This window comes from Parasteatoda tepidariorum, chromosome 1 (assembly GCF_043381705.1).
Source record: "Parasteatoda tepidariorum isolate YZ-2023 chromosome 1, CAS_Ptep_4.0, whole genome shotgun sequence".
NCBI classification, from domain to species: Eukaryota; Metazoa; Arthropoda; class Arachnida; order Araneae; family Theridiidae; genus Parasteatoda; species Parasteatoda tepidariorum.
The window spans coordinates 3027095-3033018 of record NC_092204.1 but is presented as its reverse complement, the minus strand read 5'-3'; positions in this window follow the sequence as shown (position 1 = coordinate 3033018).

Sequence of the window (5924 nt, the reverse complement as noted above, 5' to 3'; positions counted from 1 at the left end):
TTGTTGTTATTTGTTTTAGTTGTTGTTGTTTATTTAGTTGTATTTAGTTTCAATAACTTTTCTTTATAATGCAATAAAATCTGGCGAGCAGCTATTTAAACGATCGAACACTTCGTTTGTTTATTTGTGGCTTGAAGTTAGGCTCGCAGAAAATGCCGTTCATTTGTGAAATTTAGTAGGAACAACACAACCTATGACGTAGGCTATATTATACCCAATTGAAAACACCATCCGTTGACAATACTTTTTTAAAAATAGCTTTCAAAAAATTTTTTTTTAATCCTTTAAGGATGAAAGATTTGAAACTGCAATATTTTTGCTTTATTTATTTATGCTTTATTTGAAAAAAAAGTTTTCAGTACAAGCATTTTCCTGACAGTAAGTAAGAAATTCCGACACAGTGTTGCTGTAAAAGTTTACATGCTTACTGGGAATGTAAACAACCAAATTTTACTCTGATAAATTTGTTGGAATATTGGAGAGGGAGTCCATGATAATCGATAGTAACTAATGGTGGGACTGCCGAAGTCAGTTCATGTACATAAAGATGTCAAGTTAAGATATCCTTTAATGTGAGGGATGTTACAATTAAGGAGGGAGCTAATCGTCCACCATAATTCTTGTCCTCAGGAATTCCCGACCATTATTCTGAAGTTATGCTCGTCCCATAAAGTCTACAAAATTAAAGAAGTGTTTTAATAAGAAAATCCATGGATAGATAGATTCCGGAAATTCTCTCCAGAATAGCCATTCAGGAATGGGACAGTTTAAAATAGAACGACGTTTAAAGGCATGATGATGATTCGACGAAAGGGGGCTTTTATTGGACCAAAGCAGAATGCGTCGGTGTATACATACTTAAAATGTCACCCCTACCAATAAAATGCGTAAGTTGAGTGCATTAATACGATGGTCGAACAAACATATTGTTATAGGGAGTGGCGCAGTTATGGGGAGGGTTCGGGGGACAAAACCCCCTGCGAAATTAAACATTACTTGAATAATGAACTATTGTACACGGATGTACGCGGAAGTAGGATGTAGGTATAAAAAAGTTATCATTATTCATTTTTTGTAGTTTAAACGTTTAGAAAATATGTATAACACAAAGAATAATAATAAAATATTGAAAAATGGAAAACATAAAATAAAAATAAATAGAATGGGAAAAAGTAAAGGTCTTCATCAGGACACACCCCTTACTATAAATAAATGCGATATTTCTGAATAAAGAATAATTATCTTAAATTCTTCATAATTTGTCTATATCGCTAAAAATAAAGATTCAGTTGAAAAAGAGTATGAAACAAACAAACACAAAATCAGAAACCAAACTTACCGGCATGTAGCATAGTAAAAAATTGTTTAAAGTAGAAATACTAATTTAACAGTTAACAAATTTCGCGAAGAAGAAAAAAATAAACGTTGTGCTTATAGCTCGAATTGTATAAATAATATTAAAAACATATTTAGTCGAAAAAATGAAACAAATATATATGTAGGCAGGTAGGTACTTTATTTACGTCGCACTAGAGCTGCACAATGGGCTATTGGCGACGGTCTGGGAAACATCTCTGAGGATGATCCGAAGACATGCCATCGCAATTTTGATTTTCTGCGGAGGTTATGGCTCCCCGGCCTTGGTAGCCAGACGACCTGCGAATGAAGTCGAGCACTTTACGGTAGAACAGTTTAACGAGGACCGATACTGCACACCCTCTGTCCCTACGCAGGCTGATCACAGTGGTTACCCACCGGCTTTCTGACAGTAGCTAGTGATGCTTGACTTTGGTGTTGTACTGGGAACCGTGTCACTGCGGGACACATCTGACATTATTTTCGTTTTTACGTTGTTTTTTTTATCAAGTATTATAGGAAAAAAGTTTAAAAAGACAAAAAAAAGGTATCCGAAATTTTTTTTCGAGAGTTTCGTAGAGGTAATAATTATAATCCACATACACAAGGTTTTATATAATTTACGATATTTTATTTTTTTTGTAACTGAAGAAATTTGTGATTGTAAAGTGTCATAAATAAAGCACTGAGATATGTATATTTAAGATCAATGTGTTGTAATAATATATTGGATATTGCATGATTCATAGTTTATAAAAATCGCTCCATTTTGCCAAATATTTAAGTTGCATGATTTTCTTCGGATGATTTACAAATAGCACCTTGATGTTTCTATGCATTCTGGAACTTATTTTCATAAATTTACCATAAAATATCGGTCAACATGTTCTTCAATTACGATCAAATATCGCTACTGTAATCTCTTTCGCTTTACCAAACGTTTTTTTACTATTCTCACTATCACTACATATATCTGATACGATACTCTCCTTTTAAACAAAGTTCGCGAGATTCTTAAAGCTGTTTTTCGAAAAATGTTGCCAAGGAAAAAAAAAATGCCATTTTTTAAGTGAAGGCTGAAGCAATCACTTGAAGCAATGCGATTGTTTCAAATTATTTGTATAATTTTGCCGTGTCTGGGCTTTAGAACAGACAAGTAACTTAAATATTTAAAAAAATTATTAAACTTTTTCAAAAATCGATAATTTGGCTCTTCTCTCTATTGACGTTTAGCTCCATTTTCAAAATAAACGTCGGCAGGCTTTAGATTAGGCTAAACTTGACCAAACAGTCTTGAGTAACAGTTGCAAACTCAGTGTGTTATAAAAATAGCTTACTATTCTCAAAAATTTCATATTACGATCGAGCCTTCAAAAAACAGCCTTATTATACTGAAATGGTGGCAGTAAAACGGAGAAAATAGAGTACGTTTACATTCAACACAATGCTCAACTCCAAATATCAGATTTCAAAGATCTATGATTCCATAGCGATCTTAAAAATTCTATAGCGTTTTGTTTTTATTTTAAGAAGAATTATAAACAACATAGATCAAAGACAGTTAAACATGCTGTTTATTTAAGACACAAAAGTATTTTGCTAAAATATGAAGGTGGCAAGAGGTTTCTTGAAAATGAGAACACATCAGTTCAAGGTTGAGTGATCCTCCCAATACTTGTGGAAAGTTAATAGCCCCCTTTTATTTTACTGAAGGAGGGATATTGAGGGATCATTCTTCCATTTATCTTTATCTGAGCACGGCCGGATAGAAACATTTGAGGTAAAAGGGGGATATTCTTTGGCTATTCTGGAACAAAATCTTGGCTGATTTTGCACGTGAAAAGATTAAATGATCTCAACGAATTTGTTCATCAAAATCTCCTCACGTAGAATCATTCAACACCGCAAATGAAATCATAACCCGTGAGTTTGTACTAGAATCTTTCTTCAAGTTTTAAGTGTACCCGTGTATATCTGAAACAAAAGTAGTAAGCTTGTTTCCTCGAAAAAATACTAATTCATTGGGTTAATCTTTAACCTTATTCTTCTCAACACCTAATAATTGCTTATAGTTTACGTACTTTATATTTAAAATATCGTGTTTGAAAAAAATCGTGTTTGAAATAAAAATTAAATGCTATGAAAATATAAATTATATTATAAATTGAATATTAAAATAAAAATTAATATCAAACATATTATACTCAAAATGAAAATATATTTTTAAATAAATTGACGCCTTTTTTTTTTTTAAATGGGAAACATTGTAATAAACGCATTTCAGTCTTTTTTAATATTAGACATTTATTTTTTTCTTTTTATTTATTCATTTGTAATAGAAATACAATTTAACTCGCTTATAACGTATACGAAATGACTTCAATATTTCAATGACATGACTTCAATGTATGTCATAAGGAACTAAAAAGCAGGTTCGTGAAAAGATCCCCAGCATTCTTATATACTTACTAAATTAAAAAATATAGTAATTCTGTACAAAAAATTATCAATGAATATAGCCCCATTTTACTAAAAGTTACAAACGTATTAACACTTTTAGCAGTCACTATCACTATATNATATATATATATATATATATATATATATATATATATATATATATATATATATATATATATTACACTAGGTCTAATTAAGTGCCACTGCCCAGGGCCGCTTTCGAGGCGGCCCTGCACTGCCGGGTACTTCAAGCACTAATGTTTCTCTTAATCCATCCTTAGCAGATAATTAAAATATCGAATAAATATAATAATATCAAATCGCATATAACAAATATTTCAGACATTCACCAAAGCGACTATGTAACTGTTGACATTCACCGGTGAAAGTCGACATTCTCTTAATTTCACTGTATCATATATATAATTGGTAAAAAATATTAATAAATATAAATATTTAAATATAAGTAAATTACACTCCAGTCCTGTCATCAATGAAAAAGAAACAATAATCAGAAAATAATATTTAGAATTAATAATTAGAAAGTACTATTAATAACAATAATTAGAAAAATTTTAAACAATAAAATCCGTAAAAGGGTTATATTAAAAAGACACATTTCTAAAAGAGGTTCAAAACGAAAGTTCAGATCCTGGACACAGTTCACCATGGGCGGGATAACCTACAGTTCAATGAGGCCTGGTTTGCAAAATTCGCCCCAATCATCACACTTCTTACAGTTTTTATATTATTTTATATTCATCATTGAACAGCCGACCCAATTTTGGGTTTACGACTACTAATGTTCAACTCCGTAGCCTTGTGAACCAATTCAAAAGACTAGGAAACTCCTGAATCAGTACCTCCAGAGGTATGATTTGCTATGGAAGCATGGAGGACCTAGCAACTCGACAGATTTAACGTGCATCAGTCACCATTTACTACACGGGGAGTCTTCGGCTGGCGGGGATCGAACTCACGACCACTTGGACATGGGTCCAGTGCCGTACCAACCAGGCACTGGATCCCGACCTATTTTATACTATTTGGATTCATCCCTAACAGACAGATTTTAAAAAGACATGGATTAACACTAAAACATGAGCCTCGAAAGTTCAGGGGATTGAGCTTTCGCCTTCCATACCGGGTTCGAATCCCATCGGTGTCTGGTCGTTACGAATTCCTTATCCGGCTTGCACCATCCACAGTGCTGACGTGAAATATCCTCAGTGGTAGACGGATCATGGGTGAGAGTCCGTTTGCGGCTAACCGTGGGAGGTTCTCATGGTCTTTCTCACCATGTAAAGCAAATACTGGTTAGCTCCACCAAAAAGTCCTCCACGAAGGCAAATTTCTTCCAATACTCGATCCAAGAGTTTCCCGTGTCTTCTGGATTGGGTTTTTAAAAAAATATTTCTTTCAATCGAATTATTCTTCTATTCTTTAGTCATTCGGCGGATTCTGAAAATACTTATGTTCTATCCCTAGGGCTGGGATAGCCTGGTTGGTAGGGCACTGGGCTCATGTCAAACAGGTCGTGGGTTCGATCCGCGCCGGTCGAAGACTCCTCGTGTAGTAAATGGTGACTGATGCATTATAAAACTGTCGAGTCACAAAGTCCTCCATGTTCCCATAGCAAATTATATCTCTGGGGGGTACTGATCCAAGAGTGACCTTGTCTTCTGGATTGGGTTCAAAATGACAAGGCCCCTTCATCTAGTCATCCCCTTCATCTAGTTAAACATGAATAGTCGTAAGTTCATAAAATTGGATCGGCTGTTCAACGACTGTTGTAAAATAAAATACTTAAACACGTAGTTTGTCAGTTGTTTATAAGCGTCACAGATATTGGAAAACCTGCAATGCCTCAACGATTATGTTTGATACATTCGGAATAAACAAAAAAAGCTTTATAGACGAGTGCAAAGAAAAGGGATCTGTTCTATTTCTGAAAGAAACAATCCGTAGATGAATGGAAAAAGTTCAATTTGTAAGGGGGTTGGAGGAGGTTAAATGGAATTCCTTTTAGAATGTCGTTGAGGGGCAGACGAGCAATTTGACTAGAAAGAGAACGTTTTTGAATTCGGGACGGATGCCTCTGTCATTTA